We start from the raw sequence: 17,939 nt of genomic DNA, 5'->3' as shown, positions 1-17,939 counted from the left end.
GCCTTCTGGCAGTTCCCTTACTGCAAGAAGTGAAGTTACAGGGAACCAGGCAAAGGACCTTCTCCATAATGGCATATAGCTGTCAACGTTTCCCTTTTTTTAAGGGAAATTCCCTTATTCCGAATAGGATTCCTCGCAGGAAAAGGGAAAAGTTGACAGCTATGACTGGCACTCGCCCTGTGGAACACCCTCCCAGCAGATGTCAAAGAGATAAACAATTACACAACTTTCTGAAGACAGCCCTGCACCAGGAAGTTTTTAATGTATGATGTTTTGCTTTGTTTTTCTATTACATTGGAAGCTCTATATCCAGAGCATCTGGGGCAACTCAGTCACATGGGCAGGGTATAAGTAATAACATTATTATTATTATTGGGTTAGACAAATTCATGGAGATTAAGGCTGATGAAGGTGTGCAGCTTGAGTCCTGAGGGCCAAACAGAAAGGCCTTGAAGGCCACATTTGGTCCCTGGCATGATCCTTAAACTATGCCATTGGGTTACTTTTGTATTCAGTGGTCTGAGTTCAGGTGTAATAGGAAACAAAAAACCAGGTTCAATTCAGGTTTGGGATCCTGGTTTGTTCACAAAGTAGAGCAGGGCTGGGGAACCTTTGGCCCTGCAGATGTTGTGGATTACAGTGCTCATCATTCCTCACTACTGGCCATGCTGGCTGGGGTTGATGGAGTGTGAATTCAGCATCTGGAAGTGCACATGTTCCCCAGCCCTGAACTAGAGTTTAAATCAGCCATAGTGCCCTGAATTTGAACATCACAGGGAACTGTGGCATGCAAAAGAGGAGGAGAACAACAACAACAACAACAACAACAACAACAACAACAACAACAACAGAGAAACTCAAGGCTCCTACAGCCTTAGTCACATATTGTGAAAAAATGTTTTTCCATCATGTCTAAATTGGGCTAATATAATTTCCAAACTTGCTGCAAGATGCATTTATGGTCTACTGGTTCAGATGCATTTCCTTACATATGAGTATGTGCCCAAGGCTAGCCCAAATGTAGAAAAAAAGCAAGTTTTTTTCCAGAAGAGGGAAAAATCATGGGATCTGCAGAAACAAAGCATTATGCAAACTACTCCCAGGTATCCTTGTATCTTAGGAAAGACTATATAACACCGACAGAAACTCATGCTGAAATGCACAGTGACCTATAATGGATGAGCCCACGAGTTCTGCTCAAAAATGGATTTTATACGAACCGCAAAATGCACATTGATTGTCACACAAATAACTTCTAATGGCTTAGTTTGCATTTCCTCCCTTTTGTGGGTTTGAATATTTGGACTGGGGATAATGCAAATAGCCTTAACACAAGTTGGGGGCTTGTGTTGGCCTATTAACTTCTATTCCCCCACTTTAAAAATAAATTATTGTCAATTATTAAAAGGGCATATTGGTTATATTTGGAAGGTCTCTTCAACAGTAGAATTTGGGTTGTAAGCATGCCATGAACACCAGGATCACAGCTCTTGCCAGCATGATAAACCTACACACACACACACACACACACACACACACACACCTTCGAGAGTTTCATGTTTGTTAATGTTTCATGTATTTGCTGTTTGTATTTCTGTTACCTTCATTGTTACCCACCTGGAACTTGCAGGATCAGGTGTGTTAAAATCTAAACAAATAGATAAGTGGGAAGTCTCCTTAACTACCACAAGGTTTGTGCCCTCAATGCTTTATGACTTTGCTCTGTAAAACTCTTTATCTCCTGGCACTGCATCCAACCTACGTAAGTTGCTGTTATTCCAAGAGTTGACACATTTGCAGAATGAGCCAACAGCTGCGTGACGCTGATGAACTACAAGGAGACAAAAAAATAAGCACCTGCGGTTACCCTCCTGTGTAAATCTTGGCATGTCAGCTTGCTGAGATTCTTTTGCTGGCACCTGACAAGGTTGCAAAATCTTCCCGAGGCCACAATAGTCCAATGGGTGCAATCCACAGTGCCTTTTGGTTCATCTTAAACCTTTGCAAGCATGAATCAGGCTAGATCATCTTCAGTGGTAGCAAGCAGAGGTTTGGGGCACAATCTGCAAAAATCAGACATGGAAAAGGCGACACGGAAAACTGGAAGTGTGATTAAGGCAGCAGTCATGACTCCCCTCCACCCTCCAATTCTGCTGTGCTTGACGGCCAGGGTGGAAGGTGAGTGGCAGGTGGACATGTGATGGTGGCTGGGTTGCTTGGGATCTGGTTCAGCCCAACCCCTTCCCCCTGAAAGACCATTTCAGGGGGTTCGGCTGCCTGCAGCAGTTCCATTTGCATGCACATATGGCAGCCAGAAGGGGCAGTTCCATGGCACCTTCCTACACATAGTGGTAGACCAACAGAACCTAGCAGAGCTGGATAGAGGGGGCTCAGTGCTCTTCCAGTCATGACTACTTAAGCCCTATTTATTTCAATGAGAATCAATTACTAACTTTTGCTGGATTTCACTGATCTTTAGAAGCAGCCTTGAGAACAAGGATTGTGGAAAGCTACCACACAGAAGCATCAAGAATGGTGCTTTGCTAACTTAAGAACTCGTCCAGGGCAAGAGAAAAAACTGTAGAGCCATCAGGGATCGAGTCACTTGTTTCTATATCCATCTGAACATGCTTTTCAGTGGACCGTGACGCATTCTAGATGCCAAATGAAATTTCAGAAAGACTGAACATTTAACAAGTTTTCAAACTTGACACTTGACCTTTTTTTGACTTTGAAATGTACCCTTGAAATTCGACGTTTGAATTTCAGAATGCAAAATTTGACAGCTTCGTTTCTGCCTCCTATCGTAGGGGACGTTTCTTGACAAGTTAAGTGAAAAAAGTGACTGCAAAATGCCCCAATGCCATTTCAAGTCTGCTGTCCTGCTGCAGCAGCCAGATTTTACTTATTTTAAAAATGTATATCACATCCTTCATCCCACAGGATCCCAGGGTGGTGTCAGGAGTGCTGCTTGCCAGCTGCCTGGTGCTGTGAACTGTTGTTTGTGACTTTTCAGATATTGGCGGGACTTGATTGGTTCTGAAAAATCACTGGGTGCTGATGTCAATGTGGAATTTAAAGTATGCACCCAGCTGGAGAATATCTGGAGAAGATTTGCTAATTCACAGAAGAGAACTTTGAGAAGTATGCATGTGTAATCATTTCACCTACAATATATTCACAATATATTGTGACTTCAAGTTCCCATTCAATGTTACTCTAGGAGTGAGGGACAAATTAAAATGTACTAATTTTAATGTGAACAACCTACATCATTTCCTGAAAAAATACATGAACCAAAATACAGCTGTCCTTCAAAATTTGTACTTTTGCACATTTCCAGCATGTTTCTCCAAGCAAAAATATGTACCAAAATTTAAAATCATTGCCATTCACCAGAATGCTTACAATGTGGTTTGCAAAACCAAGAGCAATACAATAAAACCACACAGTGGCAGCATATTAAAATATATGTTAAAAAGACACTGAAAGGTTAATTAAACTGAAGAATTAGCTACCTGAGAACTAAGCTGCCTGAACTAAGAGATTTGTTTCTAATAAGCAATGAAACAGCAACACTGCAAGTGCCCACCACACCTCCAAAAAGAGATAATTCCATAAGGCAAGTACCATGGTGGAGAAGGGCCTCTTTCAAGCCCCATTAAGATGAATTTCTGCTGGATGTGTACATCTAACAAGGTGTCTTGATTATTTTGATCAACAGGCAGTTCTGTACAAGAGGAGCCATTATCTCAGGTAGCTTGGGCCCAAGCTGCTCAGAACCTTATAAGTCCATAAGTAAGCCTTAAATTGGCAGCCAACACAATTCTTTTAGCACAGGTGTTATACTTTTGTAGTAGGATGCTGCACGGAGGAACCTAACTGCCCTCTTTTGCACCAGCTGTAGTTTCCAAATCATCCTTAGGGGCAGCACCATATAAAGTACCTGTTCTGATTTCTGGAAATTTTCCCAGAGCATTCAAGAATTGCTCAGATTCCATATATTTCTGCACGTTGGCCAACTCAACTGATCCAGCCTTCCACTTTTGCAGGAGGGAACTGATGCTTTGGGACTAAACCTTGCCAGGACATGGTCTCACCTTGACAATGGAGCTACCATTTCCCTTACTTCCAGACCATCCCTCCCACGTTCTGGAACAAAATTTGAGCATGCATCCTGTTCTGTATGTCAGCCCAATGTTATGTTGTTTTCCTGGGGTCTCCAACACCATGCCTGAGGCCACCTTGATCAGAGAGGCTCCGTGCTGAGCTATGAGACCTATAGATGCTAGAAAAGCAGAATCCAAATGGAATGGGTTCCTTGTGAAAGATATCGCCCCCCTGCCGCAATACAAAGCTGTGCTCTTTCAATAATAAGCAGCAAAGACTTGAGAAATGTAGAAGGATGTCATGGAAAGAAGGATCCTACTGTTCATTCATACACCTATCCACTACTAAGATCTAATCATAGGTTTTTCCAAGTTCAAAGAGTAGTTGCTTGGTGCTCAACACAGCTGTTCCAACTGAGTTCTGGGCTCTGAGCCAGAAGATTGTATAAAACACCTTTAGAACATGCCTATCCCCTCTTAGAACATTTCTTGGTGTTCACAGTGTTTTAAATTCTCACCAAACCTGTTCTGTTCTTTTGAAACCATAAATAGTTATGGCACATCTGTCCCTAGGCTGTTGTATTTTCCCCCCTTTGAAAACCAATGCAAAGGACATATAGGGGCTGTGTTTCAGAGTGTAGGAGTTCATATCAGGAATGTTGCCAAAATACTTTCTTCATATACTCATCATTGAGCCCAACCTGCTCTGTTCTCCCAAGTGGTGACTGTGTGTTTACTATGTGGAGTTGAAGTTAGTTCTGATGGAAGTTAGCTCTGATGGAACAAAAGACTGTCTTGCAAAAATATATATCCATAAATATAATTTTCCAGAGGGGTGATAGCAGAAAAATCCTGGCACTTGTAAGCTAAGTTAACAAATGCAGCATGATTAAAAACCCATTTTCCTAATTCAAGCCACGGGTGACAAAATTGAACTTCTTGTGGAACAGTGTGGCCCATCAACACTCGCATGGGTCTGAAACACAACCCCTGTGCAAATTAGTTGCTGCCTGTACAGGGCCCTCGTATTTGTGGGACCACCTCTCCTGGTACGCCCCGCAGAGGACCTTAAAGTCCGTGAATAATCATAGTTTAGAGGTCCCGGGTCCTAAGGAAGAAGAGTTTGCATTTGATATCCCGCCTTTCACTCCCCTTCAGGAGTCTCAAAGCGGTAAACATTCTCCTTTCCCTTCCTCCCCCACAACAAACACTCTGTGAGGTGAGTGGGGCTGAGAGACTTCAAAGAAGTGTGACTGGCCCGAGGTCACCCAGCAGCTGCATGTGGAGGAGCGGAGACGCGAACCCGGTTCCCCAGATTACGAGACTACCGCTCTTAACCACTACACCACACTGGCTCTCATTATCCTCCGCCAGGGCCAGGGCCTTCTCAGTGATGGCTCTGACCTGGTGGAATGCTCTGTCCCATGAGACCAGAGGCCTGCAGGATTTAACTTCCTTCCGCAGGGCCTGTAAGACAGAGCTATTCTGCCTTGCTTTCAATTTGAATTTAGCCTGATCTTTTATTCCCCTTCCTTCCTTCCCCCTCCCCTTTTTATGAAGATTACCCGCTCTGGGATCCCACAGCTAATTCTCCCCTGGCCTCCTTGCTGGCCCAAATAGGATTAATTTAGCCAGCTAGCCCTGGTGATCATCTAATGTTTAATGGATGGATTTCCCCCTAAACTGATTCTAGAACGTTGAATTTATTGTTATTCACGCTTTTATACTATATTTTATACTGTTTTTGTTGTATCACAATTAAGTGTTTTAAATTTGTTGTTAGCCTCCCTGAGCCTGGTTTTCTGAACCGGGAAGGGTGGGGTATAATAAATAAATAAATAAATAAATAACTAAATAACAGGTTTTTAAAATTGCTTTAATTACTTTTGCTAATTTGCACCACTACTTATTTGGCTGAGCATGGAAGCTTGAAAGTGAGTCCATGCAGCAAAGTTCTCAGTACAATAAAGAACCAAACATAGTTCAGTGAGCAAGCTACTGAGCAAAACACAGAGTACAGAGGAGGGAAAATTACAGTCTATCAGTATTGCTGGCCCAGGGTAAATCTAGTGAGTCTGGACTCTGAAGAAGCACAAACTCAGGGCGGAAGGGAGAAATGAGCTAAGTGGAAGGGACGTTTGGCAAACTCTCACCATGATCAACTCCCACCCGGAAACCTATGTCCCCACTGTGGAAGGACGTGTGGATCCAGAATTGGCCTCCACTTACGGACTCACAGTTAAGAGCATTTTCTTGGAAGACAATCTTACTTGGCTACGAGTGATCACCAAAGAAGAAGTAGTGAGTCTAACCTGGATGTGTGTATGTTAATATAGAGGATGGGGTGACTCCCCTATGAGGAAAGGGGCTTGTTCACACTTCTGCTCGTCCTGTGCATAAAAAAGAAGGGTCCAAATGTTTCCCCATTTGTCCTGTTGCTTTCTAGGCACAGGTCCAAGTAGTTTTCTCTTTGCCCTGCCATTTCCCCCTGGAAAACCTGCTCTTTAGCGCTAAATTGGAACAAACACCAATTTGGAGAAAATCTGATTGACAACTGCTCCGATTCAGTGGATTTCCCCAGCGGAAAGCGGCAGGAAGTGTGGATGAGCCCAAGGTTGCAGTGCTTGGGGCATTTTGGTTTACAGAAAAGGCAAGTAAGTGGTGACATGCTAGAAGTTTATAAAATTATGTGTGACATGGCAGAAAGTGGCTAGAGAAAAGTATTTCTCCCTCACTAGAATTTGGGGGTATCCAAGAAACTCCTTCTTTATGCAGTGCCTACTTAGACCGTGGAGTTCATTCCCACTGGAGAGAGTGATGGCCACCAACTTGGAAGGCTTTCAAAGAGGATTGGATAAAGTCATGGAGGATAAAGCTATCAATGGTGACTAGACATGATGCCTATGCTGCATAGTCGGAGGCACTAAGTAATGCTTCTAAATGCCAGTTGCTGGTATGGAGAGCCAGTGTGGTGTAGTGGTTAAGAGCAGTGGACTCGTAATCTGGTGAACCAGGTTCGCGTCTCCGCTCCTCCACCTGCAGCTGCTGGGTGACCTTGGGCCAGTCACACTTCTCTGAAGTCTCTCAGCCTCACTCACCTCACAGAATGTTTGTTGTGGGGGAGGAAGGGAAAGGAGAATGTTAGCCACTTTGAGACTCCTTCGGGTAAAGCGGGATATCAAATCCAAACTCCTCCTCCTCTTCTTCTTGCTGGAAACCACAGGAGGGCTGAGTGCTCTTGTGCTTGAGTCCTGCTTGTGGGTTTCCCACTGTGAACAGGCTGCTGGAATAATAGAGCCACTGGCCTGATCTAGCAGGTTCTTCTTAGATAAAGGGACCCCTGGCTATTAGGTCCAGTTGTGGCCGACTCTGGGGTTGCGGCGCTCATCTCGCTTTATTGGCCGAGGGAGCCAGCGTACAGCTTCCAGCGTACAGCTTTCATGTGGCCAGCATGACTAAGCCACTTCTGGCGAACCAGAGCAGTGCACGGAAACACCGTTTACCTTCCCGCTGGAGCGGTACCTATTTATCTACTTGCACTTTGACGTGCTTTCCAACTGCTAGGTTGGCAGGAGCAGGGACCGAGCAATGGGAGCTCACCCCGTTGCAGGGATTCAAACCACCGACCTTCTGATTGGCAAGTCCTAGGCTCTGTGCTTTAACCCACAGCACCACCTGCGTCTCACAGGTTCTTCTTACCTTTTTATGAAATACTTCCCTTGTCTCAAATTTGATGAGTGTTCGACCCCTTGGGCATTCAGGGCAAATTCAGAGCCTGGCTATAAAGGCTCTCAAGTTGACCTGATAGAGGCAAGATCTCAAGAAGCTTGAAGCACTAAATCCATTGCTCCTTGGAAGGATGCAGACCTTTGGCAGCAGATTGCCTCATCCAAGGGAAGAAACTGTGCGTTGTCTGGCCTTCCCCTTTCCTGTCACCCTTTCCAGCTAATATTTTTGAACAGTTGGGACGGGAAAGAGAAGTGAAGACCAGTAGCCTGAGAGAGAACCCTAAATTAAGTAAGACAAAGTCTGGCTAGTAATGACATTATGCTTTGGCCAGGAGCCCACACTGCTCAGAGGAGGGATGGGAGACAAATTTGTTTGGTATGCATTTTAATGGAAATCTGCCTAATTAGCACTTCAGCAACCAAGTAATTATTAATTGATTATTACATTTACATATTCCCAACTTTCCACCAACAAGTTCAATGTAGTATACATGGTTCCCCACTTCCTTCCAGAGACTGGTCCAAGGTCACCCAGGGACCTTGGCAGAGTGGGGATTTGAACCCTGGACGCCTGGGTCTGCCTGATGCCTCTTTCCAGCCAAAATATGTGTACAAAAACAGAATACCTGTGCAATACAGTGGAAACCATTTATTGCATATTACAGAAGAAATTCATTTCTTCCACAAGCAAAGAATGGCCCTTTTAGTGTTGTAATGAAAGGTATCAATAATAACTGATTATAAAGGCAGATGTGTATGAAAAATATATGTTGGGGAGAGCTGAATTAATATACATAGCATATATCAGGGGAAATTGCTTTCAAAAATGTGTGCGTTAGGAGAAATGCGTGTGAAAATGTGCATGGATTTTCATGCTGATGTTTTTTTTAAACGCAAACTGATGTTGAAATGTGGAGAACTGAACTGCAGACTAGAGAAATGACAAGTTGAGAAAGGAAAAATTAAATGGGTAGCTTTGTACGACAAAAGCGAACTCCTTCCCTCCCAGAAACACAGAGGTGACAAATGTTGCTTTAGTGGTTTACGGTCCTTCCATCTGCCCGGCCTGTAGAGAGAGCTTGTAGAGCAAAGATAGAAACCTGTGACTTTACACGTGTCTTTAGACTCCGACTCCTCTCGGCCCCAGCCACCATGGCCAGTGGTCAGGGATGATGGGTATTGTAGTCCAGGAACATCTGGAAAACCACAGGCTCCCCATCCCTGATGCAGAATGAACCTTCCACATGTTATCTAAGCAGACCTGCTGGCAGATGAGCAGCATCATATGGAACTAGGCACCAGTGTCTGCTCAGTGACACTGAGCTACTTCCAAAATTGCCACAATGCATAGGAACCAACTTCTAGGGGCCAAGGTCCCTTCAGGCCCTTCCCAAAGGTTGATGGACATTGCCATTCAAATGGTGTGTGCCGCATCATGTGATTGATTATGCAGGGTGGGCTTACATGCCCCCCTCCCCAATATGGTTTTCAAGTTGGCACACCTGCCACAATGAATGACCTGGCATTTCTAGACCACTTGAAGGGAATGAAATATACTGGGAACTCGAAATGCACAAAAGGACTCTCCTATTTTCTTGAGCTCAATGCAGACCCATCTCAAACAGAATGGTGGACATAAACATTTGAAATAAAGAAATCCATGTGCCCATATAATATCTTAAGGTGCTGAAGATAAGGGCACAATTCCTGCTTGGGATACACTTCATGCACACTGCAGGATTCGGATCTTAGCCCGTGTCAAGCAGGTGTGATTAATGAGATTCTTATGTCAAAGACTCGAGGTCTCGTGTTGTTTAGTCATCAGTAAGAATGTCTGCTGGCTTTGAACAGGTGGAGGAGAGCCACCGCCCATGCAGTCAGCTGCGGGATCTGGCCCTTCCAAAGCAAATGCTATTGTCCATTGTGTAATACAATTCAAGTAAATATGTGTGCATGCTATATCTGTGAATCAAAATAAAAGGTTAAGTGAAGTACATGGACATGTACTGACATGGCCAGCCCAGTTCATGTGCAAGCATATTCCCAAGGCTTAAGGAAATGCTAGCATGAGAAAATGATGGATTAGAATGATACAGCAATGGTTTTTCCACACTCTAACCCGTTGGTCTTCAGCTGGTGGGTTGGGACCTGCTTCTGGGTCATGGCCTGATCTAAGGTGAGTTGCAATAGTAGCAGTACCACCATTACCAGATGGTGTAAAATTAAGAAATGGGTCTCCAAATGCATATTTGGGTGCAAGTTTAGCAGTGGTTGCCAGCTTTTTTGGATCAGGGGCCACATTTTGGATTTTGAGAGGCACATGAATCTTGCTTTCCCAATGCTAATCCTAAACCAAAGCCTAGGCTGCCTTCCCATACCCCACTTTTTCGTTTGTTTCATTTATAACTCTACACACACACACACACAGAGAGAGAGAGAGAGAGACAGACACAGTATTTTTTAAAGGAAATCTCTAAGCAGTTTACAAAAACATAAAATAAAACAATTAAAATGATTGATTAAAGACAGGTAGAGAGTTCCAGAGTGTGGGCGCTGCCACTCTAAAGGATCAATTTCTTACATGTGTGGAATGAGTGTTATGTGGAACCTATGACAGTGCCAGTTCCGCAGGCTGAGGTGGCATATATGAGGTATGGGCATCTCCCAAGGAAACTGGCTTTACAGGCTTTATATACTAATAGTAACATCTTGAACTATCTGCCCAACATACTTAAAATGACATTATTCTCTGAACGTAGATGAGAGTCATTTCATCTGCCCAGGATAATTTTGACAGATTAAGGACAGTTTGTAAGATGCCTTAAGTAATACCGAAGGCCTGAAGAACTTTTGCTCAGATGCTGTTTTCCAGTGTGACCATAACGGTGTGTATTCAGGAGCAGGTCCTCTAGAATTCATTGGGGCTTGTTCCCTGGTAAGTGGGGTTTGGATCGCAGCCTACCGATTCGGCCCTTTTAGAATAATGCTTACAAATTCAGCAGAGGAATCTTTGGCCAGTCAAAACACAGACATGTATAGTTTTCTATCAGCTGTGGCATGTTTAAACCCCCTGCATATTTCATCAGACACTCCACTTATTTCAGTACTTTAAATAAGATTTAATAAAAAGTGGCAAGTTCAGACTTGTTCAGCCCTACTTTTGTTTGCAGTTGGCACTGCACAGCTCTATGGGTTTGACTATAGTTAATAATTTTAATTACCTACCTTGTTTTATGCAGGCACACTCGCTTTTAACTACTTATTGGGGGGAAGATACCCATTGTGGGGAAATATCTCGCCTCCCTCCACTATAGCCTTCTGTAAAAAATCGTAGCATTGCCATACCAACTCAACTCAAGAGTTTAACTTCTTAGGAACATACAAAGCTGCCATATGATGAGCCAGACCCTTCGCCCATCTAACTCAGTACTGCCTACACTGACAGGCAGCAGCTATCCCGGGTTTCAGGTAGGAGTCCTTACCTACCTAGAGCTGCTAGGGATTGCATTTGGGACTATCTTCATGAAAAACCAGTGGTGTGGGGCTGCAGCAGTGTCCCTGCAGGGCCTCTGTCTCCATTGTCCTAGGGCTCACCAATCACCATGAAATAGGCGCTACCTTATGCTCCAGAGGGACGCGGGTGGCACTGTGGGTTAAACCACAAAGCTTTGGACTTGCTGATCAGAAGATCAGCGGTTCGAATCCCCGTGACAGAGTGAGCTCCCATTGCTCGGTCCTTGCTCCTGCCAACCTAGCAGTTCGAAAGCACATCAAAGTGCAAGTAGATAAATAGGTACTGCTCCAGCAGGAAGGTAAACGGTGTTTCTGTGCACTGCTCTGGTTCACCAGAAGTGGCTTAGTCATGCTGGCCACATGACCTGGAAGCTATACGCCGGCTCCCTCCCAGTCGGCCACGACTGGACCTAATAGTCAGGGGTCCCTTTATGCTCCAGAACTAAGCATTTAGAAACACTGGAAACACAAGGTACTTCAGTTTCAGGAGCATGTTGTGCAAGTTCTCTTACATGCAGTGGAACATCATAGAAAGCACTCCGAAGGAAGACATTGGAGCAAAATCATTCCCCACGTATCTGCACAGAAAATAGTAGATCTAGCTGAAAGGCAACACCAGGAGACCTGCATTGAACATTGCAATGCGTACCTAATTATTATCATAGAATGATAAGATTATTGTATAATTTTAGAAAGTTCTATAATCTTAGACGAGGTGACCATCATGACATTTCTGAATTTGCCACTGAACTACTGTGCAAAGCAGGTGATCCACCAATGGGCAGACTCCCTCATGTTCCTATGTCGTCTAAGACACTTCTGCACATTGCTTCAAGTTGCGACAGTAGTGGAAAAGAGATGCTTCCTATATTTCAAGGGTTAAGGGGGATGCTTACTGTTTTGGCATAACAATAGCCCTGCCTCTCAGGTCAGTCTAGCAGGAACTGATGCAGGGATGCCCCCTGTTCCACTCAAATCTCTAGTGCATAATGTGAGTAACTGGCACTCTTATACAGAGCATTGGTCACCTATACCAGGGTGGGAAACCTTCAGCCTGTAGGCCAAACCTGGCCTGCCAGGGTTCAAATTTGGTGTGCGAGTCAAACCACACCTACCACACTTGACACCATACGTGAAGTCAGGTGTGGGGCAAGGAGAGATGTGGCTGCCAATGTATAATCGGGGGCCTTAAAGTGCACTCATGAATGTGCGTTGGCCAAGGGAAGCATGCTTTGGCTGTATGCGACAGCATCCTGACAGTAAGAGCTGTTCGACAGTGGAATTTGCTGCCAAGGAGTGTGGTGGAGTCTCCTTCTTTGAAGGTCTTTAAGCAGAGGCTTGACAACCATATGTCAGGAGTGCTCTGATGGTGTGTTTCCTGCTTGGCAGGGGGTTGGACTCGATGGCCCTTGTGGTATCTTCCAACTCTATGATTCTATGATTCTATGATTCTATGATCCCTTGCAAACTCACTCATGCAGCAGGCTGCACTTTAGGCAGGAGGGCCCAAACCTGCTCAATCAGCTGCACAGGCTTGCACAGGGGTCCCCAATAACAATAATATAATAATAAATTTTATTTATACCCCGCCCTCCCCAGCCAGAGCCGGGCTCAGGGTGGCTAACACCAGTAAAAATACAGTAAAAACATAATAGGGGGGGGGAAAGCCCAATTTAAAATACAGCTTAAAATGCAATTTAAAATGCATCCTCATTTTAAAAGGAGCCCATAGATCAAAACCATAAGGGGAGGGAAACATAAGGGTCCGACTGAGTCCAAGCCAAAGGCCAGGCGGAACAGCTCTGTCTTGCTGGCCCTGCGTAAAGATGTCAAGTCCCGCAGGGCCCTGGTTTCTTGTGACAGAGCTTTCCACCAAGTCGGGGCCAGTACTGAAAAGGCCGTGGCCCTAGTTGAGACCAATCTAACCACCTTGCGACTTGGGACCTCCAGAGTGTTGTCATTTGTGGACCTTAAGGTCCTCCGCGGGGCATACCAGGAGAGGCGGTTCCGTAGGTACATGGGTCCTAGGCTGCATAGCACCCGGGAGCCAGCTTTGTGCAGGGTTCTCAAAGTGCTGAGATTAGCTCTTTGTACTGAGCTTCTCAAGTGCCCGGGAGTCAGATGACTCTCAGGCACTTGGGAACCCCTGTGCAAGGGATCTGAACAGGTGGGCTGGGCATGGTAAAGTTGATCCAGGGAGGTGGAGCCAGATAAAGATCAGGCCTATGGAGTGCAAAAGGTCCCACGTACCTGGCCTATACACAGTGTATAACATGTGGAAGGTCCTTACTCCCATCCTGATGCAGAGCATCCTACGGCATCCAGAAAAAATGCTGCCAAAGGCAAGGCAGGATGCGAACAATGTGGGCAGACAAAAGTCAGCAGCGGAGAAAGGTGGGGGTGGCTGGTCCACCCCAGGTGTCATCCCTGAGGGGGGTGACATTGCCGCATGCGGTGCCCCCCCTGAGGTGCGTGCTGCTGCTGGTGCACCCCTCTGGGACATGCGCTGGCGCATCCCCGCAGGTGGCTAGCTCTGGCCCCGTAGGCCGTTCTAGGTGCCGGAGCAGCTAGCTCTGCCTCTGACAAAAGTGCACTGAATTCAGTGCAAATAACAGTCTTGGGTAAGGAGATGATGGCAAGCCTCATGAAGTGCAGAGGGCAGCCTCTCTGGCTGGCTCGTAGCAACATCTTTATTCCACCAGGCTTTTGCCTGCTAATAATTATATGTGAAGCTCAGTCATATCTGTCATCTTTTTCCATTGTTGCATTTTTTAAAAATAATAAGTTCATGCATTGTTGTGTGTGTGTGTGTGTGTGTGTGTGTGTAGATGGTTATTGTGTTTTGATTTTTAATTTTTGCAAGTCATTCTGATAAATGAACAGTAGAAAGGCGGGTAGATTTTTTAAAAAATATATATGTAAATAATAATAATAATTATATAAAATGAATTAAAGGGACACCCCAAGGCCCAGTTCAGACAACATCAAGGAGTGTCAAAAAATCAAAACAAACACGCTGCTGACTTGCTTCCCAGCAGGTTCTCTCTGCCTCCGTTTACAGGAGAGGTTGAGAGGCTGTAGGCAAAGGAAGGGGGAAGCTCAATGGGCTTCAGATGATTTTTGCATTCCAAGGCTGGGCTGGGCAAGGCTGGGCTGAGGAACAATTCATGACAGCCCAACCTTTTTCTGAAAACTTGCACCAAAGGGAGATTTCCATAAACACCCTTGACATCTTCTTGTTCCATTGGCAAATGAACTGCTCTTGCAATCAGGGAAACACTTTCCTGTGATGGGCTTGCTCAGTGTGGAATGGGGTCGGGTAAAGATTTATTTATTTATTTTCCATATATTTATTTGCTGCCTGGGTTCCTTTAGAAGGAAAAGCAAAGTATCAGTCAATCATCATAAGAGTTCTGAAGTTTGATCCCATCACACTCCCCATTACATCATAAGAGCATAAGAAGGCACGAGAACTTCTCCTTAGCTCCCCACATCTCTCAGTAACAAAGAGAGAGAGAGGAGGGAGGGAAGGTCTAAATTCTCATCTGGCATCCCTTTCTTTACCCCCAAGCTTACCTAGTGTTAGAGATAAATCAGTTTCCAATCCATGCTGGTTTCTGTCCTGTTTCCACACCATTCTGCAATTAAAACAAAGCACACACATGAAAATCACATTATTTTTAGTATGCATTATCTATATTTATTATCAACTTCTTTTGTGTTTTATCCTAAAATGTATTTTGTATCAAGATACACACATTTATATGCATTTTGGTGCATATCATGAACTGAGAACTCTATTGCAGAATTCAGAGAAGTGTGAACTGCGTTCCAGCCCAGCAAATGTGAATTGGGTTAGTCTGTGTAAAAATGTGGACTGAACAAAATTCTTGGGCATATCTGCCTGTTGGCAACAGACATGAGGGTCATGCAACAGAGAAGTTCTGCAATGTAGCTTCCATTAGTCTTTACATTGCTATAGAATCCCCCTGAGCACTAGGTACTCTGGTAAATGTGACTTGGGAGCTCCTGCCTCTCCACCCTGGTAAGGACACAGGCACCCTGGGAACCACAATCGGCAGAGTTCCAAGGAAGCAGCTTTAACCGTGTTCTAAGATGTTATGGAGGCCCCATCACCAGCCCTCCCTACCACTACTGGTGCCAGGGCCAAGTACAGAAAAGTGAAGAGTGTGGCAGCAGTGGAAGAGAACACAGGTGACTGGGTGAACCTGTTCTGGGTTCCAGTGTGGTGTAGTGGTTAAGAGCGGTAGTCTCGTAATCTGGTGAACCGGGTTCGCGTCTCCGCTCCTCCACATGCAGCTGCTGGGTGACCTTGGGCTAGTCACACTTCTCTGAAGTCTCTCAGCCTCACTCACCTCACAGAATGTTTGTTGTGGGGGAGGAAGGGAAAGGAGAATGTTAGCTGCTTTGAGACTCCTTCGGGTAGTGATAAAGCGGGATATCAAATCCAAACTCCTCTTCTTCTTCTGGGACTGAGTCTTAATTTCAGAAGAGTTTGGAGAGACATCAGTTTTTGTTCTGAGCCCCCTAGTCTAACAGTCAATGGTTTTGCTATACCTTACAACCTGGTAATAGTAATTTTTAAAGTGCCACTAAGTATGGGGATGCAGGTGACACTGTGGGTTAAACCACAGAGCCTAGGACTTGCCGATCAGAAGGTTGGCGGTTCGAATCCCCGTGACGGGGCGAGCTCCCGTTGCTCGGTTCCAGCTCCTGGCAACCTAGCAGTTCGAAAGCACATCAAAGTGCAAGTAGATAAATAGGTACTGCTCCGGCGGGAAGGTAGACGGTGTTTCCGTGCGCTGCTCTGGTTTGCAGAAGCGGCTTAGTTATGCTGGCCACATGACCCAGAAGCTGTACGCTGGCTCCCTCGGCCAATAAAGCGAGATGAGCGCCGCAACCCCAGAGTCGGCCACGACTGGACCTAATGGTCAGGGGTCCCTTTACCTTTACCTTTAAGTTCAGTGGGACTTATTCCCAAGTAAGCATTAGGCTCAGATCCAGTCTAAGGCCTTTTTGAAATCAATGTGAAAAGTTCATTTTGAAGTCCCATTGGTTTCAATGGGACTTAGGTGCAGTTGACTTTAATGATCTTCCGATAAAACTGTCACCCTGTCATCTGATCAAAGCTCTTGCTTTCTTGCCCTGTCCATGGGTGGGTGATGATTCTCCCTCTTCTTCTATAGGAGAGATCTTTATTTTTAGCCATCTCTAGTGGAGTTGACGCCACTGAAGATATTTCAAAATGAGAGAGATACTATGGAAGGAGCAAGGATTGCCAGCACTTTGAAGATTTCGCAACAGAGGTAACATTCGCTACCAGTTACGTCAATGAATCTCTAATATGCCTATTGCAAAGGCATCTAAACAACAGGAACAAAACCACAATGCGATCACCAGAGTCAATCCAAAAGAAAAGCCGTCCACCCTAAATGCAAAAGCCAGACCACATCAAAGTCATATGACAAGTCAAATGCCAGGAACCATCAGGAAAATATTGGGCTTCGACAATAGGCAAATATTCCCTGTGATACAATGAACGGGGAAGGTTAGAATAGATTAAAAACAACAAGGGGTGGGGGGAGGGAAAAACATCCAACTAAAACAAATATGACTTACAGATTTTTCCAGGCCAGAAGATCTGCTTCCCTCGACTCCACCTTGTTCCTTCTGAGTAAACATTACAGTATTCTACAGATAAAATCCTTGCAGATGAAGACCAAGGGCACATTCACACCATACATTTAAAGCACTATATCACTTTAAGCAATCATGGCTTCCCCCAAAGAATTCGGGGAGCTGTAATTTGTTAAGTGTGTTGAGCATTTGGGCACCTATTCTCTTCCCAGAGCTTCAACACCCAGGGCATTTTAACCATCAATCCTGCTTCACAGGGAACTGTGAGAATGGTAGCTCTGGGAAGGGAATAACAACTCTCAGCATTTTTTTTGGAAAATGGGCAGTTTTGAACTCTGGCAGACCTCATGAAAAAGTGACCTTTGGAGCTTGGCATCATTGATCAACAACTTATGTTCTTTTGCTTTTGTTGTTTCATGCAAGCCTACCACCTTCAAGCAGGTGCCCTAGCTTGTCCTGCCACTTTCCCCTAGGAAAACCCAAATGCTCAACACACTTAACATGAGGAGTTCTCATGTGATTGGCTAACGTTGGTTACATGGGAGATATCTAGTGAAGGAGAGACTCCATTTTTTGTGAAGCAAGATGACTGTGTTTTAGAATCCATTGTGAGCACTGCTAAGTTGAATAGTGTGCTGGAGTGCTTCTTCTCTGCTTGAAAGAGAGAGAGCAAATCTGAGCTGTGGAAAGAGAGGAAAATACGGTTGTTTGGAAGCTGGAAGAAGAGACTGTAGGCCCATGCTTGGAGAAGCATGTGACTGTAAATATTATGTTTTAATTCATCTTTAACTATAAGTTTCTGCAAGTACAGTCATCCTTCATGTTGCGTCCACTTCATGTTCCATTTTTTCGGGTTGTGGACTGCCGAAACCTGGAAGTACCGGAACGGGTTACTTCGAGGTTTCAGCAGTCGCGCATGCATAGAAGCGCT

General features: G+C 44.8%; 2 long non-coding RNA genes across 3 annotated transcripts in view; one reads left to right on the top strand and one right to left on the bottom strand.

The window, feature by feature from the left end:
* The window catches only part of LOC309326114, a 68,460-nt gene extending 51,237 nt beyond the window's left edge, over positions 1-17,223 (bottom strand). The window contains exon 1 of the long non-coding RNA XR_014150167.1: positions 16,991-17,223. This is a non-coding gene — a long non-coding RNA (uncharacterized lncRNA). The remainder of the gene's footprint in view (positions 1-16,990) is intronic.
* LOC309326139 overlaps positions 1-17,939 on the top strand; it is a 180,544-nt gene that overhangs the window by 93,349 nt on the left and 69,256 nt on the right. Inside the window, exons 1-2 of one of the 2 annotated variants that reach the window (XR_014150195.1) lie at positions 9,906-10,013; positions 16,558-16,677. This is a non-coding gene — a long non-coding RNA (uncharacterized lncRNA). Of the gene's footprint in view, positions 1-9,905; positions 10,014-16,557; positions 16,678-17,939 lie in introns of those variants that run through there. The other variant, XR_014150194.1, reaches the window with a different exon arrangement.

This window comes from Podarcis erhardii (assembly GCF_964252035.2).
Source record: "Podarcis erhardii genome assembly, chromosome: 12".
Lineage (NCBI taxonomy): Eukaryota > Metazoa > Chordata > Lepidosauria > Squamata > Lacertidae > Podarcis > Podarcis erhardii.
This window is presented reverse-complemented; position numbering and strand designations above follow the sequence as displayed.